Source organism: Tinamus guttatus, unplaced genomic scaffold, assembly GCF_059628265.1.
Source record: "Tinamus guttatus ecotype Peru unplaced genomic scaffold, ASM5962826v1 Tinamus_guttatus_pri_ptg000710l, whole genome shotgun sequence".
NCBI classification, from domain to species: Eukaryota; Metazoa; Chordata; class Aves; order Tinamiformes; family Tinamidae; genus Tinamus; species Tinamus guttatus.
In genome coordinates this window covers 3,871,664-3,892,488 of record NW_028289244.1, presented here as the reverse complement: position 1 = coordinate 3,892,488, position 20,825 = coordinate 3,871,664, and the positions used below count along the sequence as shown (strand labels likewise).

At 49.4% G+C, this 20,825-nt stretch overlaps 1 protein-coding gene across 2 annotated transcripts in view; it reads left to right on the top strand.

The window, feature by feature from the left end:
• Positions 1–20,825, top strand: part of RASGEF1C (RasGEF domain family member 1C) — a 58,042-nt gene that overhangs the window by 7,429 nt on the left and 29,788 nt on the right. Inside the window, exon 2 of one of the 2 annotated variants that reach the window (XM_088536754.1) lies at positions 13,224–13,383. The exons of the other annotated variant lie outside the window; for it this stretch is intronic. The gene's annotated coding sequence lies outside the window, so the exon portion shown is untranslated. The remainder of the gene's footprint in view (positions 1–13,223; positions 13,384–20,825) is intronic. 2 annotated transcript variants of the gene reach the window in all.

The window sequence follows — 20,825 nt, the reverse complement described above, 5'->3', positions numbered from 1 at the left end:
GGCTGTCACCACAAAGTCTCCTCCATGGCTTTACCGTGTGCTCTCCTGCTATAACAGGGCTGTTAACAGCTGCCCAATTTGTTTATTAAAGCAAGTAACTTCCTAAGTGGAACCGCCGAGGACAGCAGTATTATGATTAAAGGGCTGTCAGTGCTGATAGCAAACCCAACATAAAACACAGGTCTGTGCAGCGGTTGGGAGAATGTGCCCATCTAATAAGCAGCTTAACTTGGTACATTACCATGAAATAGAAGCATGAAATATGTGATGTGAGTAGTGGGCTGCATTCCCTGTTGCTTTATGTCTCTGGAGCTGCTCTGACTTCACCAGGGTTACTTCTGAGTTAGACCCAAATGAAGAAGTGGGTTTCTGCTTCTAGCTTAATTGCTCTGGGTGTTGTGTTTTTCCTGATCATACACAAACAGATACTACTTCATTCAACTCCTATTAAAAAAAAAAAAAAAAAAAAAAGGGGGAATCTTTCCTTTCTTGTTAATGGAAGTTGCATTGGACCATTACAGGCCAATTTCAGTGGTGATATTAGCAAGCACAAAGGCTTGATCCAAAGCATTTTGCAGTCAATAAATCAGCAAATGCTGCCTGTGCAACAGCAGGTCTGGCAGGGGCTGAGTGTCTCAGAGACTGGAAGAGCTTGAGTATTGTTTCTGTTAATCTTCTGAAATCTGTTAAAATGAGGTAAATCTAGTGACTCATTCATGTCCATTCAAGTTGCTCAAATTTTGAGCTTTTTCCAGAGAACAGAATCTGGCCTTTTGTGCTTGGGTAGGTGAACTAGGTGGAATATAGTCTGTTGAGTGTTTGTGTATTAAAGCTGTGTTCAGACAACCGTTGGAACTCTATTTCCAAACTACATAAAACCACTTTCCAATAGTTGCTAGGGATAACCAGGCTTCAATTTTGGGCTAGGCTTTAGTGTGCATGGATTTTGTTTTTCAGATTGTGTCTCTCACCTGTCTTCCCAGCACGACTGTTACCCTTTTGAAGCCGTGTCCAAATATATCAGTGATGTGTTTTGAAAAGAAAAATCTATTGTGTGAATGGGTGTTTCAGTAAATAGCACAGGAACCCTGGGCTTCCGTCTTCATAATACCTTCACTCGTGATGTTTTGACAGGATCCCTTTAAAGAAGTCCCACGGCGAGTGATTGTTATGGGCGCGTGTAGGGAGGAATGCGCCGAGCAGCCAGGCCTCAGATGATGTATGGCCAGTGCTTGGTGTAAGCGGAGCTGCTTCTGAGCAGCAAATGGCACTTGGAGGTGACAAATGGAGCCGTGGGGGTGCAGGGGGGCTGCATGGGCTGTTTGGAGGTGGAAGTGCCACCAGGCAGCTTCGTGTTGGGCTTCTGCAGCTCTAGGAACCGTAAAAACGCACCCGCGCCAGCGGCCAGGCAGCGTGTGAAAGGAGGGGTTTGTGTGCTGGTCAATATTTCCTGTTAGGCTTGAACTCCATGTAAATTAATGTATAATTCCCATTGATTTAATTAAGTCAGGTTCCAGGGTCTAGACTGGAAGGATTTTCTACCAGTGGCTTCAGAGCAAGAAGCTTTCCAGGCGGATGATGCCTTCTGATTTCCCTCTTGCTGGGAGGGGTGTTGGATGATAATTAGTGCTTTTACCAAGGCATCCTTTCATGTTAGAGACATCCTGTTCTCCCTCCTGACAGGCAGGAAGCAGGGGGACAGTGAGATTATGGACCTTGTCTTGAGGTCCCTCTGTTAAAGCAGTGAAAGACTTGGCCGCAGGTACCCCAAAACCCAGCCAAGTCCCCTGGTTCTTGGACCATTCCTCCTCTGCCCTTCCTTGGGAGGGCAAAAAAAATACTGCATGAATGTGGCACTATCTCCTGCGGCAGCCTGGAGAAGGGGGAGTGAAAGTCCTGCCATCAGCTCCTTGGAGCAACGTGCCCCTCACAGCAGAGGGACAAGAAAAAGGACAGGAAAAAGAGAACTGCTCCCTGCAGGTTTTGTCATGGTCACTGAAGAAATCCTCCTTCAGTGCAGAGCTTCCATGAGAGCTGTTGCAAAGGCTTGGCAAGGTGAGCAAACACATGCATAGAAATGGTTTTCTGGCACCTGAATAAAAAGGAACACTTGGAAACCCAGTGGTCGTTCCTTCAAGGTGCAGTTTGCACATGGCCCCAGGGAGTGTCACTGATGTCACTTGGAGAAGTGCATCTGCACCGAGGGCAGGGGCGAGACAGGGGCTTCTCAAAGGGCTGGAGGGCGGAACTAAAAGGAAATGTTCAGAGAAAGCACCGAGACTTCAGTTGAGCAGATCTTGCTCTTACACTGCCTCCGTGGCTCTGGCTGATGTACCCGAGGAGATCCTGTGCTCCTTTTTCTCCTGCATTGCTCCAAACAGCTCCTGCTTTCCAAGGGCTGGGGCCAGGCAGCTGGACGCTGCACCTGGCTGACTGAGCAGGGAGAAGCCGCCCAATCCCCATTCGTGTTTTTTCTCTAGAAAAAAAGATGCTGCTCCTGTAAGGCACCATTTCAACAAAAAGGTTGTTTACCTTTCATTAAAAAAATGGTGGGAATATTCTCTGTATGGTGCTACTGGACTATATTAGTGAAATATGTCAGTGCTTGTGGTGTGTGTGGCCTCACATTTTATGATGCCACTTGAAAAATGTGGGACATTTGTATATGAAAATGGTGACAAGACTATATGAAACAGATATTTTCTAGAGAAAGCACCTTCAGGCTTACGTGATAGAAAGAAAAAAAGGGTGACCAGGCACTGCCAGCGCTGGGGGTAGAGGACGTCAGCCCGTGTCTCTGGAGCTTTGGGGTCTCTGGTTCTTCCTCCAGCATCTCCTGTGCCGGGCGCAGGTGCCCCCGGTGTCTGCAGGTGCCTTCTCTGGGTGGCCTCGACTCGTGACACGGGTCTCCCCGGGGTGCTGTGCGGCAGCGAGGCCGTCTGCCGCGGCCACGGCTCGCTCTGGGCTGCGTCGCGGCCGTGTAGACGCAGGAATGGAGGAGAGCTCTCCCCTGCCCTTGCCAGGGACTGATTTTCACCCGGTGGTGTTTGCTAGGGCAGAGTGAGCCGCTTTGCAGCATGCATCTGGCACGCGGGTGTGCGCTGGTGAGCAGTGTCTTGTGAGGAGAACGAGGGCAGTGGCGAGGAAGCCGGGTTTAGACTTGGATCCTGACCGTGCCTTGGGCAGCTGCAGGGGTCACCCCAGCCTCGTCCTGCCCCACAGCAACGTCCCGCCAGAAGGGGAACGCGCGGCAGCAGGGGCGAGGAACAAGCAGCTCCTTCCCGCGGGGCTGTACTATTGTCCATAGTGCGGAGCCTTTGCCGGGCCAGGAGGAAGGGTTGCGCCGGCTGCGCGATTTCCCGCAGGATTGGGAGCAAATCCCGCGCCGAGGAGCCTGCCCGCTGCAGAGCTGCCCTTCTGCGCGGCTCTTCCTTGGAGGAGTTGCTCCATGCAAATGCAAGAGATGAAACCTTTTGTCTTTCCAGCATTTTTTAAGTTTTAATTACTCAGAAAAGGCAATGGTCATTTTCCCATTCTGGGATTTGGACATGAGGATGCCCAGTCTGAGGGCTGGGAATATTGGGGTATTTCATGGTGTCTCTAGATACAGCATTCCAAAAACAGCAGGTGATGGGGCTGACAAAACCCACGTGCTGCTGATCTGTACTGCAGACAGCAGCACAAAGTGGAGGAGTTTTTGTTAATAAATAAAACTCCTGTGTTACAGCAAGCTGCATCGTCCCCTGCAAGCAAGCAGCCTCGTGCCAGGCTGAGCTGTGGAGGTGCAGCCAATTCACCAGTGCGTGTCGGGGTGACGGGTATCCGAACAGGGCTCTGCTGGCGCTCACCACTTGATGCCATGTGACTATTTCTTTCAACATCTTGTGTTTAGTTCTGATTATTTTCCCCGTGGAAGCCAAGAGTCTTTACACAGTGTCGGAAGCTTTTCTCTAGCTGCCCACGTTGTGTTTTGTATGTGGCAGTCTCCTCCTCTGCAAAGAATTGATGTAATAAATTCATGCATGCTGCAGCCCTTAAATTCAGCTCTCTCTGTGACATGGGCTCCAAAGGGCACATCTGTCTCAAACACTGTGACTGTTGCCTGACACGGTGATATTAACGTATGGAGGATCAGCTTCTGGTTTATTTTTATTAGTCCAGATGAAAATTGCTATGATGTCTCAAGTAGGGCGTGAAACAAATATCTCTAATCTCATTCCATAAGGAATGTTAACTTCAAATTTTATATTTCTTTTCTCTCCCAAACAGCAGTAAAATGCTTGGTGTGTGACTTAAGTATCTATTCCATCATGTTTATGTAGGAAGGATTCTCCTATCTTTCCTCCTCAGCTAGGAAAAGCATTTTATTTTCTGCTATGCTTTTATGCAGCGCTGAAGTTTCGGTTCCTTAGCTCAAGAAAGTCTGATTTCTGAGCAGAACATAGAAATGTGCCTTTGTCCCAAGAGATAAAGACCCGTTAGAAAATGCTTTCCTAAATAGAAATGCTACTGCATCTGATTTTTTGATTTAAAAATATAAAATGAGAAATCAGACATTTGCTCACAAAAAGTGTACCTGGGCCAGTGGGGCTTGTGGAAGGGACTGGCCTCATCTTTTCCTTGCAGCCTCCAGAGAACTAGTGTGGTTCCCCAAGACATTCGCCCTGGGCAAGTCGGAGTTGGTATCTGCACGTGGAAAGATCAACATGTGGTTCTGCAGCATGGTCCTGTCCGTCCCTGTGCACGGTGCAGGGAGATGGCTGCTGTAAGGACATTGGACAGCACTGGTGTTTCAGTGTGGTTAATTGATAGGAAAATGGCAAAGGCTTTGGAAAAGGTCCTAAAGGACTTGGCTTTCTCTTACACTATTGATAGAGGAGATGCATTTACGTATGTCCCTGCGTGTGTGTTTGACAGTGCAAAGCATTTGAATTGGAAATCACTGAAACAGAAGGACAGTTAGGGCTTAGAATGGATTTAATTCAGTTTGCCATAGGGGAAAGTCAGGGTCTTAAAGCTGTAAAAAGGTATACTGAGAGGGCTTCAGTTCTGTATCGATACATTGATTATGCTGAAGATGGAGTGTTTGCATAACTGAGTCTTGTGGTTGGAAAAGAGAATGCATTTGAGGGAATAGGAAAAATACTGCAGGAATTAAATGTTAACACTTCTCTCTGAATGATGCTGAGAGTTCTTCTGTGTTTGCTCTGTGTTCCAATAAACTGGGACAGTTCTGTAAGTGGGAACAGCCTTGGAGGTTGACGAGACCCTGCGGGTATAAGAGAAGGAAAGTCATGACTCAGATATTCCTAATGGTGTGGAGTTTGCTAATGTGACACTCTGGCTGTGCATGATTTACCATGGTGAGTTTGACATCCTAGCGAGTTGACTTCGGCTGTTTGTAGGGGGCATCTCGGAGATAGGGTCCTTAGGAGGTAACAGTGATGCTTTTTGTTCTGGAGGATAACTTAAATAGTGCTTCCGAGTCAGACATCTGCTTGGGATCCTCATCCGCTGGCTCCGGAATGGACACGTGTGTGTGGGAAGTGCCCGCTGTGCGCTAGGAGCCCCGTGGGGACACCCCGCACGGCTCGGGGCGCCGGCACGCGGGAGGCTCCCGTGGCCTGTCCGTGCGCGTGTCCCGCGCGGAGCGGGAGGGCAGCGCACACGGGCTCTGCCCCGCGGGGCCCTGCAGCGCCCACGGGCTGCTGCATGAACCGCTCAGACCACAGCTCTGTCCAGAGCGAGTTCTCTGCAGTCCCAGGTGCTGGCCGGGCTGAGGGACGGCGTTGCCTGGGGACGGTGCTGGTCGGTGACTCTGTGCTCGAGCCTGCGCGTGCCCCGAGGCTCTTGCTCACAGCAGCAGCTCATCCCGCTGCCTCCCGCGCTTTAGCCAAGCCCACAGGCCCAGCTACCATGTCTTTGGCCACTAGAAGCTTGATCTTTTACAGTACTAATTCCTTTAAGCGATATCAGTGTGTATATAAAGGTTGCTTAGTCTCTGCTTGAGAATTTACTGCTTGTATTCGTAGATGAAGGATTCTTGGAATACTTATTTTTGTATGAACCCCCCAGTGGGCAGTCTTTTATTCCTGAAGAATAGACCTTTCTCTGTCTGACATCGAGTCCCTTCCAAGTGGAAGTCTCTAGTCTGCCGCACAGGAAACGCTCTCTCTTACCAAGGCTCGTTAATTAACTGGTACCTATTTAAGGGAACTGTTTCTATCTTGCAGTGTTTTAAACCTCATCTATCATGAAGAGTTGCGCTTTCTTTTTAACAAAAAGTTTGGTCTTTGATTTTTACAACCAGTCCCTTTTGGACATTCTGCGTGATTTAATTTTTCTTCCTGCTGCTCCTTGGTACAAAAAGGGACCTCGGCGTGAGGAACCGCAGCTGAAGTGGCCGCGAGCGGCGCGGCAGCTCTGTGTGCGCTGCCAGGAGGCGGCCGCCGTGCTGGGGGTGCTGCGGCTTGGCTGCTCAATGCGATCTTCTACGTGATAGAAAACTCAAGTAGCATTTTTTTTTCTGCTCTACGTAGCCCTGCTTCTGAGCAGCGCTGTATTAATCTTCTGGCTGCCAATCTCCAGAGCTCTGGCCCAAACGGGAGACACGGAGCGTGGGCTGCACGGCGCCAGCCGGAGCGGACAAAACCCCTCTCCTTCCTCGCGGGCTGTGGCCGTGCACGCATTTCTGCGCTGCCACCTCAGCTCTGCTCCTTGCTTTGCTTCACGCTGTCGTTTCCAGGTCACTTCGCTTGCCTCTGTCAGCACATTCCGCGTTGCTCCGTGCCCTCGGGAGCGCCGTGGTGCAGCCCAAATGCACAGCGGGGCCCGTCCGCTCGGAGCAGACGTAGCCCCAGGGCAGGACAAACGAGGCTTGGGGCAGCAGAGCTGCTGGAGCTCTGTTCTTGGAAGCCCTAAAGGCACCTATTGCCCCTCTCCTTGAGCCAAGGTGCTCGTGTGGCTCCTGTACAACAGGAGGCACCACTCCTGCCTTTGCTTTCTGTCCTGCTTTGCCTTCAGTGGTGCCTGAACCAGCTCCCTGGGACATGTCCTTATCCCCACGGAGACAGCAGCAAGCTGTGGAGCGACCAGCAGTGGAGCTGAGCGGAGTCGCTGTCAGCGGATGGACCAAAGTGAGTTTCCCTTTCTGAAAAGGGTGCTGCTCTGCACCCAGAAATGCCTTCAAGGAAACCATTCTGTATTCTGGGTTTTGACCTGAATGGGTTTCATTTTTGATGGCAGCTGGATGTCTGTCCCTGGGACAGCGTGGATGCGGCTCAGACTGCACCTTCTGCCCCAGGAAGGTGGTGGCAGTTTGTGCCAGTGTCTCACAACTAGCCACGGTGCAGGATTTCTGAGCCCACGTGCTAGCTGCAGTGCAGACGGGCCCTGTCCATTCAGGACTTCTTCCAGAAAGGCCCCCCTGCTTAGGTGAACCCTGTCGCCTTTCTGTCAGGCTGGAGATACCAGATATTTGTTTTTTTTTTTTTCTTTTGATGTGTTAATTTTCTGCTGGGCGGGTTCGTCCCACCCGTCTCCAGTTGCTGCATCTGTAGCAAGTGAAGCAGCAGGCAGTGACTGGGCAGGGAGCAGGGTCCCTCCTGCCCCGCGGTCATACCGGTTCATGGTGAACAACTGCTGTCCACCCCGAGTGCGTCTGCAAATAAAAAAGAGCTTTTATGTCCCTGATGTAGGGTTCTGAGTTTTAAAACATAGCTGCATGTAGTTGTTTGGCTTTAAAAAAAAAAAAGGCCAGCATCTTGTGAGCACGAAGTCGTTAATTCATTGTCGAAATCCTGTGCCGACTAGAGTGAAAATAGGATGAAAAGGTGCAAATAATTCCACACTTCCACATAGCTCAGTGCCCAAATCTGATCTCAGATTCAAGTGGGTCATTTTTCTTCAAAAACTAGGCCCTAAAGGGAGCAACTCCCCTTTCTTGCTTTGGCCGCTCAGTTACGTTCCTGTTCCCGTTGTTTTAAATGCAGTTGGGGAGGATGGTCTGTACTCCTGTTGCTGTTATTTCACAGATTATGTCTTTTGGTCGTTTTATTTTTAATCCTCAGCTATAGCTTCTGAAGCAGTGCAGAAAAGCTAGTCCAGGATTCTTGCTACTTGGAAAATCTCAGGGATATAGCAAAAAATACTAAATTGGACCCACTTTTCAGCTTGGTTCTCAGATCCCTGATGTGGGAGCCCAAACTATGCATGACAAACCAAGATTCGCATGTCTCCAAGACATGAGCGTGTCTCCAGGATTGCCTTTCATCTCTCTCTATAAGAATAAGTGTGGTAACATGATGGTATTTGTTGTCAAAATATTGTCTTGGTTATGGCAGCCCCGGTGCACGTTTTGGGCACCAGTTCAGCACAGCAGCCATGCGAGCGAGCCCGTCTCTGCTCCATGCCGCTCTTAGATGTCTGCTTAATTTTGAGCACATAGTGACTGTTGCATGTTGAGGCACATGTTTAAATGATTTGCTGACCTGGGGCCTCCATGCAGATGTGAATATTAAAATGAAAGTTGAGGCATCCAACCCAGGCTGTGAAGCTGAGATATTTCTTTTTTTCAAAGCAGTCTTGAGGATTTAAGCAAGCATTTTCCATTAAGATTAGTGGAAGATATGTGTCCTAATGCCTGTAGACAGCTTTGAAAGCATCAATGACAAGGGGTAGCACAAAGCCTTCGGTCCTGGGGTTTTGCATACTGGGCTACATCGCAGCTGCGCAGACCTTGCGGTATCTCCGGTCCCTGCTTTGCTGCAGAACCATCGCCACCCTTATCATGCTCTATTGCCAGCCCCTGTGATCTTATCTCTAGTTTCATAATACTTGGGGTTTTATCTTAAGCCTGTCATTCCTAGCCCTGGATCATAATGGCACAGTTTGGGTTTCCGAGCAGGGAGATGGACATTCACAGCCTGGACAGTGATGCGTGAAGCCCTTGACGGCGTTGGCCACGCACGACCCACGTCCCCAGGGAAATACAGACTTGGCTGACCTGTGTGTGTGTTTCTCCATCTCAGGACACTAAGGGCAGCCTCCGGAGCTGCGGGAAGGCTGCCCGGCTGCCACGGAGTGTTAGGTGCTGGCCTAGGGCCTCCTGCGTGGGAGCCGCTAGACGGGAGCGTGGGCAGCCCCGCCGTGCCCTGCCCTGTGCCACGGCCGCACTTCCCTCCTCCGGCCTTTTTCCCTTCAACTCTGCCTTTCGCGCGTGGGCTTCAGCGCTTGAGGCAGAGCGTTTCGTTCAAGATTTATGAAAGGAAGGGCTTCTTTCCGGGGCGGGAAGGAGAAGCTGAGCTCCAGTCGGCCAACACGGAGCCAAACCAGAGCACTGCGTCAGGCGGCCTGGCTCAGTAGACCCCAGGCTGCCGTGGCGAGAGGGCTCCTCGCACTGGTCCTTGCCACACAGCGGCTTTGGGGAACGCTTGTGTTTTGTTTTGCACGAGGAAGCAGGAGCAACCTGCCTTGCAAACGAGTGCTGGAGGAGGGCGCTGGGAAGAGGCACAGTGGATCCTCCATTCCCAGGTGGGCAGGGGGCCGTCGCGAGGGCAGTTTCGCCTCTTGCTGGGGTGGCAGTTGGTGGCCCAAGGTGCAACATGCTGGTGCACTGGCTAAAGCTCAGCTGGGAGGAAACTGCAGCCATGGGGTTTTGTTCCCTGCCCTGGCGCTGCTCTTTGAACAGGCACGAGCAGGACCCAGAAGTCAAGATGTCCATCACTGAGCACTCCGATACGTTCATGCCACTGCAGCACCTTGTGGAAAACATGACTTGTCTCTCTGCTTCATTCTCCAGTGATTTCCTAATAGGACATTTGGGAATCCAGGATGTCAGTCAGTCGTGGTGACACTTGTGGAAATCCAAAAGCACACGCAGGAGCATGGAGGCATTTGCAGCTTCCCTGCATGCGCGGCGGTCCTGGCAGCTGGAGACCAGACTGGTGAAGGCGCCGGGAGCGAGGGCTGCGTCGGGCCGAGCCAGAACAGGCTGCGCGGAGCCCAAGGAGCCGCTGCCTGACAGCGCTAAATAGAAATTCAGCAGCATATGGAGCTTCCCCTGGGCTTAGCGTTTGCACACGGGAAGCCATGGGCATGTTTTCAATGCAGCATATTTACTGTCCAGGACAGGTGCCACTCGGGTTCTTTGCAGACAAAGTTTCTTCATGTAAAGCTGCACCCAGAGCTCCCAGGTGTTTGCCAACCCTCGGGCACGTGCGTTTATGTAGTTCTGTTCATCTGAACATAAAGGCGTGACAGGAAGCAGGTTTTGTATTTGTGGAAATGTAATTATGTTGTGTAAACTAACTAGTGAAAATAATCCTGGAACTGCAAACAGGACAGGATTTGAATGCTTATTAAGCAAAACGGTGGTTGCTGTGTACGTGGGAATGAAGTGCCCTAAGTGCCATTCGAGGGCCCTAAGAGAGGCTATTGGTGTTGCACCATCCTCTGCATAGATCTGGTGGCTGGAAGACCCTCCTGGACACCTGCAGCAGGAGGCGTTGGCAAACGTGATCCTGAAATCCCTACAGCTGCATGATGTCCCTGCAGATTAAAGGATAAAAGCAGGAGCAAGCTGCCCTCCGCAGGCGCTGGGGCTTCAGCCCACCTCCCGGAGGTGGGATCTGCTCTTGTCTTTGAAGTTCTTCATGGGGAGCCATGGAAATGCTGAAATCTCTTGGATTCTCTCCTTCTGCGTGGCAGCTGCAGCAGGATGAGAGGTCAAACTGTTGCCTTGCTTGGGTGCAAGAATGAAATGTTGCCCTTGGGCCTGCAGAGGTGGTGGTCAGGAAACCGACTGGAGTGATGGATGGGGCAGGGTTTGATTTTGAAGCAAGGACGTCAACCAGAGCAGCTCAGCAGCAGGAGCCTGCAGGAGCTCTGTGTTCTCTGGGTCAGAGCTAGGTGTGTGTTGGATTCCTGCTCGCCACGTGAGAGTTCCAGTATGAAACCACCGCACAAAACGGTCGCCGTGCTCTCCACAACGGGACAGGGTGCCCAGGCTGAGCACATCTCACTGCTTCCAGCCTCTAACAGAGCAGGCTGTGGCCGTCTCATCTGCAGCTCGTTTTAAGCTAAGAACTGTTTACAAATTGGAAAGTCCAGGTTCCGATCCTGTTGGCATGAATCATCTGCATGGAAGGTGCTGAACACACGTGTACATGTTTTAGCAAGTGCCCACCTGGAGAAACACCCTCCGCTGATTTTTGCTCAGTGCTCACCAAAAGCGTGGGAAGTCAGGCTGATAGTTCCTGCAGGAGAAAGTTTGGATAACTTGGAAATATTTCCATGCAAGTCAATTTGGTTGCTATGAGTAAAGCTGTAGAAAAAGATTGGCCACTGTCAGAATATGAAGCAGGGAATATTTTGTTAGTTCTCTTGAGCGGTACAATATGAACTGAAAAAATACAGACCTGTTCTTGCATTTCAATGTGATCTCTGCTTTTGACAGAACAAGTGATGTCCAAAAAGTGATGACAAAAGTGATGCCCCTGGGAGCAGCTTGCTGATACTATAGACAGTGTAGGTTCCAGAAATAGGTTGGCAGTGATAAGTTGTTGTTTCCCAGCAGCTTTGGAGGACAGAGTATACTTGAAATAAATCTATTGGGTAGGGTTTCAAATTGACCAGGTTGTATGCAACAGTTTATTGAGATTATTTATGGTGTTGCAGCTAGAAAATGAAATGGAGAAATGTCAAGTGCTTTCAGCACGAGCCAGCACCATTTAATGCCCCCTCCCTTTTGCTTGGTAGGTCTTTTTGGCTTCGTGCCCAGGGCTTATTATTGTAATAAAACATATTCACATTCTAGGTGGTAAATGGAATTCACTCGATAATTAAAACTACAAATAAAATAAATTCATTCATCTTTTTCATTCCCAGCATAGTTTACATTCTTAGCACTATATATGGTATAAAAATGTGCACCTTGGGCTTTTTAGTTATTGAGGGGATAGTGACCAAATTCATCAGCGTGAGGCTTGGGAATCCAAGCAGAGGCAAAACCACACAAAAGCTGCATCCGTGCCGCTCCCTGGAACGATGTTTCCATAGTCTGTCCTCCTGCGTTTGGAATTTTTGCCTGGTCTAAAGCCCATCTGCAGGATTTCAGACGGCTGAGGAGGCCCTTCCACGTGGACTGCTAGCAAAGTTCCTCAGTTGAGTAACCGTCTGTCTGCCCTCCCACACAGACACCTGAAGATGAGCTAATCTTGAAAAGAAAACAAATTATTTAAAGAATTTTAAAGCCTCAGATGTGTCTTTCTGTGGCCTCCCAGTGTTTTTCATGTATTAATGTGAAACTCAGATATGTTCTTAGGGGTGAAATTTGCTTGCTGCATTAAGATTAGAGCATTTGGGTTGGTGGAGTTTTGTGTTGCACAAAAGGTGCTCCTGCTGCTTGTGTTACTGTGTGTGCACCGAGCCAGGCCCGCTGGGCACGGGGCACAGAGGGGGGAGGATGAGCCAGGTCTGTCCCGAGTGAATCTGTTCTGCAGGTTGTGCCTGTGCGTAGCCTTATTCACCGAGGGCTCAGGGAGCGGGCGCGTGGTTGAGTGCGAGTAACGCAATTAAACACAGCAGTTCGTGTTTTCAGAGGAGCGGTACTGGAATAAATTTATAGGGAATTAAATAAAAAAAAATAAAGACAACTTTGAAAAGCCCTGAAATGAGCTGGAGGAACCTTGGATTAAAAATTCCTGCGTGCTGCTTTACAAAGAAGCAAATTCATGAGTGATAGATCATGGGGCCTGAGTGTCAGCGTGAGGCAGTTCCAGGGAGGCGCCGTCAATGGGATAATTCTGCACTATCTTTTGTTTCACCTAAGTCCTGTATCTCCATGCTCCTGCCAATCTGCTGTAAATTGCACCTTGTCATTAATAGGATTACCGATAACTCTGCCAAACAGGGCTCCTGCAGAACTCGCCGTGTCCTGGAACGCCTGCCCCGTCGTTGCCGAGTGTTACTGGTGGGTTTCAATGGCAGATCTTGGGCGGCCGCCGCAGTGAGGGGCTCCACGTGGGCCTGCAGCCAGCAGCTCCGTCTTGGCCGCTTGATGCTGCCTTCTCCACCCCTAGTTGAACATCCCTTGGCCTGGAGATGCTGCGTGGAACAGAGCAGATGATGATCCAAGAGAAGGGCTCGAGCGGGGCACTGCCATCGCTCCTGTTTGTTTGGTAGAACCGTGTCCCCGTTATCCTGGGCAACTCTGCTTCTTCCAGGCCTTGTTATTGCTGACAGCACTGAAAGCCACTGAGGGTCCTGCAGGAGTGAGAGTGGATGTGTGTGCCGCGTGTGCCGAGACCCAGGGATCATCCATCACTGCTCCGCAGCCCCACCTCCAGCTGAATCCAAATCGCTGTGTCCGGAGTATCGGATTTGGTGAGATGATCTCCGGCGTGTCCAATCTCTCTGTGATATTCTCTGCTGCTTGCTTCAGCTCAGATTTATATAACACAAAGAGTTTTAATCATATCTGGGAGACATTGTGTGTTATTATTTGTTGTAGCAGCATTCTGGAGCTGTAGCAAGGCGTGAAGGGACTTGCAGCAGCTCCCGTCTGATATTTCAGCACGGTAACCAAATTCACGCAGAATAGCAATGGTGCAGAGCGATTCTCCAGGATTTCCATGAATAACATGGAGATGTTCTGGTGTCTTTGCAGTCCGGGGCTGTGAGGAGTCAGAGCAGTGACCGCTACATGTTCTTGTGGCCTTTTCTCTAGCTCGTGTAAAGCAACAATTTGAGACAGGCTGCCCAGCCATTAACAGATAATCATTCTGCTAAGCAGCAATTTGTGCGACTGTAATTTTAAAATTACATTGTGTTTTGCTAGCGCTTGGCAGAACTTCCTCTGGGCCTAAACTCTTAAAATAGTAGTCCCAGGAAATCTCGTTCCTGGTGCAATTGAAAACAAAAACGAAGAACGATTTGCAAGAAACGCAGTTGTTTGTTTGCGGGTGTTTTAAGAGAGCACCTCCGAAATTCCTGCTTTGAAGGCGCATTCCCACATGGAGCCACATCCGAGGCTCTCGGAGAGCAGCCCGGGGGCCTTTCTCGAGGTCCATCCTTGCTGGCTTCTAGGGAGACTTCGAAGGACGTCGCCGCTGCCCAGCGGCAGCGTCTCGAGGAGGAGGTTTACGGGCCTGCCCCCAGGTAAATTGATTCCAAGGTAGGAGCTGCCTCTCCGTAGCGCTCATTTTCCTCGCCCTGCTTTGCTGTGCAGGTGTGATTACAGCACACGCTGGGCTGGGGTCACCATCCTTCACCGGGTGACAAGGACAGATATTTTTGCCTTCAGAGCGACTGAAGGTTTCTCTATTACGTGCCAGGGCTGTCTGGGGAGTGCGTAATTCCTTGCCACCGGTGACAAACACAGCATTAGAAATAAGCACAGAGGCGCAGAGTCTGCAGCTCGCGGTGATGTGGTTGTTGCGCTACTAAGTGTCATTTTAAGGTACACCACGAGCAAAGCCCCTCTCTGCACCGGAACCTGCGGGGCCATTTAATGCCATTACTGAGGCTGCATCAGTTAAAAACGCCAGGAAAAACGCGCGCCCCATTGCGGCCTCCGTCTCTTCGCTGCCCGTGTCCAATTTTCGGAACAAAGGGTGGGGAATTAGGAGACACCTCTGCTGTACTTGAGAGCCGGGAGAGCAATTGGGGTTTAAATCAGCCTGGTGAGTCAGCAGGCCCCTCAGGTTGGTTGCTGCCTCCTTGTTGCTGATGCCCTGGACGCGGGGGGCAGGAGCTCAACGCTGACGCCGCGCGTCGCACGTGCCGGGCGCGGAGCCGGCAGTGAGTTTGCCACGCGCTGATGTCACGTTTACCAGATATGATTAAAACTCTTTGTGTTGCATAAATCTGAGCTGAAGCGAGCAGCAGAGAATATCACACAGAGATTGGACACGCTAGAGATCATCTTCGCAGGCAGCGCCCGCAGCTGAGCAGGAGGCTGAGTCCGAACATGGGTACCTCACCGGGAGGCCGAGGACACCCCGCTTGGAAGAGGGCCAGCGCTGGTGCTACCGCAAAGCGCGTGCGGAAACGAAGCTGCTCGTCTGCTGGAATTCCTGCCTGAACCTGCTTGGCAATCAGAAGTCATTGCGCTGCCTTGAGAAGGTGAAAATTATCCAAGGTGTGCAGAAGAAAAATGATGGGATTATGGAAAGTATGGAAATGGGGTGCTAGCGCCAAACCTCTCAGCAGCCGATGGTAGCTCGGAATTTAGAAGCTTCTGGACCCTTTTGTAGAAATAAGCATTTAAATAATGATGGATCGAGGTCCAGAGCAACCTTTGGACTTGAAATTTTCACCACCCGCGGGGTGTCAGTGGAGTGGTATAAAGAGCCATTGTATCATAAAAAGAATGCTTGAAAAGTGCAGGATTTGGGAATTTCTGAATTGAGTTCCCGCAGAGAAATGACTCGGCAAGTAAAATGGGTTCTAATTCTGGAAAATGATGGTGCATCAGACCACTTGCAAGAGAGATTTTTTTCTCTCCAGGTAATTGTGGTGTCCATCCAAATTTTTAATATGTTGACATAAAAGTTACAAACAAGATAGTAATTATATATTTATGAATGATAAGCACATTTAAAATTTCCTGACAGTGAGGTAGTACATTAGTCATTAGCATGGCAAAAGGGCCATTATAGGATAAATAATTTTCCCAAAATTCCTGGATTTGGCCTAAAGGAAAGATTTCACTGAAACAATCACTGAACAGAATGAGATAATCTTGGCTAATATCCCCCTTTTCAACAAAACAGATTCTAATAACAAAATCATGTGTTTCGGCGCTTGTCCCAGCACGAAGCTTCCTATAATCAGTTCCTTTTCAGCCTGGTTATTAGTCTGCAGGGACGGGGCCAGCGCTGCCCACGTGGGAGGGGACGGGCAGCCCGTGCCCTTAGGGACTCAGCCCTGTAGACAGGGGACACGGCCAGGCACGGTGGCACTGCTGAGCGCGGCAGCACCTCCGAGCACCTCAGCTAGAGCTGTGAAAGCGCTTTGGGGAACTGAAATGCCCACAGCTCTGTCTGAAACGGAATTACATCCTATCCTGTAACGCAACTTGGCGTTCTCTGAGCCGTTTTGGGGATGTTTGTCTTCACTGACTGTTCAAGACTCCCTAGTTCCACCATGTTGTTTAGAAGCATGAGTATTTCTTTTTGTTTCTTTGGATATTTCGAGAGGAAATCTTGAAATCAGAAAAAAAAAAGAAAAAATTAAAAAGCAAAAGCTTGTTTCTCCGAGTCCCAGGCACATCTGCTGCAAGCAGTGTAAATGGCACAAGAAGCGGTGTTGCTGCGCAGGCTGCCCAGAACAGACACACTGATGTTATTTAGCCTTCAGCTGCCAAGCCGGGTGTCGGGAGGGCCGTGTTTTCCCGTACAGAGAAGCTGTCGGCTTTACGGTGAGCCCTATTTTCATAAGCTGCATTTGGCTGTCGCGCCTGCTCCCGTAGCCCCTTGATATGCAAACAAGTCTCATAGCTCTATCTGCTCATGCCCTATAAACTCTTGTCCCTGGAGAGTTGCTGATTATCCTGCCATTAACTTTTATTCTCCCCCATCGTCCCTGGGGAGGTAACAAGTAGTTTTCCTTCATCCTGGGTTTCCAGCTGGTTGCATCTCCTGGCTCCTTCCTTAACAGGCTCTCTCGGCTCTTCTCCGTGTTATTGAGGAAACGCCGACTGCAAAATTTGAGCATTGCCTAAAGATAGAGCAGGGACTTCTAAAATGGAACTTGGGGCATACGAAGTGCAGGGGACACATCCTGCATGTGCAGGTGCCTACCTGGATCCCAGAATAACCGCACACAAAATGCAAGGCGCGATGTCGCCGTGCCTGGGAAGGGGGTCGCTCCTTGCAGATGATGTTTTGACTCCTCGGCCGCCGAGGTTCTGCCTCTGTGTGACCTTCCCGGCCGTTCTTGTGTTTTCAGATCTAATTAGTGCTGCTCACAAGTCAGTCCTCAAACCCTCATGGCGTTTTCCATGGCGTTGAACGCTGCTGCTGTTGACATCCCTCGTTTCCACAGCCTCTCTTCTGTATGGAGCTGTGGTCTCTTCATCATCAGATTCTCACGTGCTGCCTCCGTCACTGCTCCAGCAAACTGTTTTAATGAGGAAATTGCATCCGTGGCCCTAATTCTGCAGCCCTCTGCTACAGCAGCCACCCACGTGAGTGCTGCCCAGGCAGCATTTGGGCGTCTGCAGGGAGCGGGTGCCCCACGTGTTTTGCCCTGGCAATGGGAGGGCCCATCCGTGCAGGTTCTAGCCACGCTCTGGATGTCTTGGAATTTAAATTGTAATAGAGATGAGCACAAAAACAGCCTCCGCAGCAAGTCTTTTCCCTGGCATATATACCCCCTTGTTTCTCTTCTGCCTCAGAATGTGCTTTTTCCTTTTAGTCATTGCCTTAAATTGAGCATAAACCCGTGTTTGCTCACAGCTGTCAGTATCCTTTGTGAGGAGCAGGCGGCTGGCTCAGCTCCTTTAGAATTATTCAAATTAAAATGATTATTTAGCTGAATAAACGCTTCAAGACAAGTAGCGCGTTTCTGCTTTGGATATTAGCATGTTTAGAAAATTTGCAAATACCAGAGCCTGTATTTTTTAAGACAACATGTAAACTTGCTGTAAATATTTATGGGAGTAATTGTTGGTATCTGGGGATCAGAGCTGAATCCCCTATTCACATGAGCTAGAAGCATAGATGGGGCGTAGTCACACTAATTGCAAGAACCAGTTAAATTTGAGGCCAGTGAAGAGAAATAAGAAATGAGATTTTGGTCCTAGTTATAGGGAGTTCCAGACTTGATCCAGGCATGAGACTCATCTGATTTCTCTTGCTGCTAAGTGGAAGGTTAGTGATTTTCTTCAACTGCATGGGTAAATCCATGCGCTTGAGAGATTACAGCTGACATTAGACTCTACCTTTTGCAAATCCTCTATGTGTTTGCATATCTGTACATGCATAATTTTACCAAAAATTCTCCTACAGTGTTTAAAGTCTTGTTGTGCCTCTGTCTGGGGGGGTCTGGAGTCCCAAAGGATTAAGAGAGGATGAGATTTTAGCTACACGGTAACTACTCTAGTGTTTATTTAAATTCTGTGTCAAGTAGTTGGTTTTATTATTTAAGTAGGGCAATATAGGACTGTTGAATATTGCTGCTTTAAAAATTCAGAATAAATGAATGTAGTATTTCATGTTGGGTCATACGTATAGACAGAGCATCCCTGTGCGGGGTGTCCTGCTCTGGGAGTTACGGAGAGCGTGCGTGTAGCCGTCCAGGCTGTCTATAAACCAGGCAGTTGTCACCCTGTAGCCTGGGATGGATGACGAAAACCCAAGGGCATTGGGGTTTCTCAGAAAGGGGTTAAAACCAGCCTGGATCACACATCTCCATGATCCATAGGAGGGGCACCCTTGAGGAGCACTTCCAGAAGGTATGGAAAGAGTGCGGGCTATGCGGGAAGCATCCCCCAAGCCATCCCTCGTGAGAGCTGCCGTTGTCACCCCGTTTCAGCTGCGGGTGCCTCCGAGGTTGACGAGAGTGGTGCAGAATTCGGCTGCTTTTGCTGAATATCTGGCTGGAGCCGGGCAGATCCCTACAGGGGGGCGAGTGCCGTAAATCCGGGGCTCTGCGCTGCCGGCTGGGAACCGCGCGGTGAAACGAGGAGGGCCTGAACCTCAGGGATGCCCCCAGTCTGTGGCAGTTAGGAGCAAAAATCTATATGACGATCGTGCTAATCGGGTAGCCGAGCGGCTCCCAAATACAGTGTAATTAAGGGTAGTGATAAGCTGACACTGGGGACTGGCAGCGCTAGAGCTGCTCCTCGGTCTGTATCGATGTTTCTTCAGATAAAGATCAGACCCTCTTCCCTTAAATATTGTAGCAGGTCTGGAAAAAAATGCCTTAAGCCAAATAAAATGTCCTGTCCTGGCCAGCCTAGAGCAGAGAGAGGCAGTTGTTTGAACATGTGTATTTGCAGGGGGGTCTGCGTGTGCATATGCCTCTGTAGAAGTGTGGGTGCCTTGACGAGGCTATGTATATAATGCCAAAACAGACCATTAGGCATTCATATATGCAGGTGGCTCTGCCTGAGTTTGTTCGTGTGAATATAAAAATATGATTTATAGGTTTTTAAACCTCCCTGCCAGACTCCAGGAGACCAATTTATAAACGTTTGCAAAGATTTTTGACTACGAGACAGGTAGCAGTAGGTGCTAATAAATGAAAGGAGTGTGAATGAAATGTTGTGACATGCAGCGCTCCGAACAACCTGCGGAGCCGGGAGCAATCAGCGGGGACTGATAAAGCAGCTCGTGTAATTATTTGTTTGATATACAGCTCTCCTTCCTCCTCCTGCATAAATAGCAGAATTGCTTTGCTGAATGCAGGAGGGTTGGGGTTTTTTTTAGCGTTATTGTTCCTGCCAGGGCCTGTTCTTGAGGAGATGTCATGAGAGCAGGACTTAGGTGTGGGTATTTGTATTTACAGGATTTCTGCTGTAATCCTTGCAGCATCCAGCGGAGACGACCTTCATTTGGATGGGGAGAGGTGGCCTTGCTCGGGCAGCACCGGCGGCTGCTTTTAAGCCCCTCTGGTTCCTCAGAGGCTCCTCAGGTTTGTTCTCCAAGGGGCTGAAGGCAGTAGCAGTGTCATAGCCCTGCATGTGTATCTCAAGTGCAATTCCCACGATGGCTTTCTTATTTCTAAGTGTGACTTGATAACGTCGCAGCCCAGACTGCCCTGCGAAAACACACGACTCTTCACATCGACAGCGGTTATTGCCGTTAAGTAACTTCCTCTCCCCTGCCACATCTCCTGGCAAAGCACAAAAATCAACATTCTGCCTCATTTCCAGGCCTATCAGAGCTGACTGGCCAAGCCAAGTGACTCCCCTCCATGTCCGAGGTTTCTGGGAACGCCGCCTGCTTGGGTTTGGTCCAGGGTCTCCCTCTTTATTTTCTAAGGAAAAGAGAAATTGTTCCGAGACCAAGAAAAAAACCTTTTTACCAAGAAAAAACCTTAGGGTAGTTTTATGTGGGATCGTTTCTCTGTTATTACAGAATGTGGTTTCGATTCTTTTTGATTCCGAGCAATGATGGCATTTTAAGATAAATAACATGTTCGTTGCCCTGCTTGTTATTGAAGGGCTTTTATTATTGCTGATGTTACATGAAAAAGAAAGTTATTAAAAAAATGTGGCACTAACAAATTGAAGCCCCTAGGGAACTGTTGCCTGAATGGGATTTTGATTGGAGTTCAATTTAATGGGCCATAAATCTTCTCACTTCTGATTTACATTCTGCTTCAGACCAGTCCACCAAATTCACGATAATCAGGTTTTCATTTTTCTCTATCGAACGAAATACTCAGACATGAGCATAAACAGAAATATTCCTTCAGCAAGGTGACCTTATTCTTGCAAGCGCTGCAGCGGTAATTGATTTAATGCCTCCTCCTTACCTGTAAATGGGGCCTCTTTCTGAAGCATGTCCATCCGATTTCTAGGTAATTGCTTGGAGTAGTTGTTTTTTCACTGGAGTATTTTGGCTGCGAGGTATTTGTCATAAACCTCTGGTATAATGGTAGCTATGATCGCTCTCGCTGTCACGACAGAACAAGTTCAGCTGGTAGATACACACGTGCTTCTCCATGGGGATGGCTCTGAGTGCAGGTATGTGCATGTGTCAGGGAATAGAGCTCTCGTTTAGCTGCTCCAGAAACTCCCATGGAGATTCCTCTCCAGAGCACTTTGCTTTGGGCCACACCAGGTGCGTATGGGAATTTCTCCTCCCCGCAAGAGA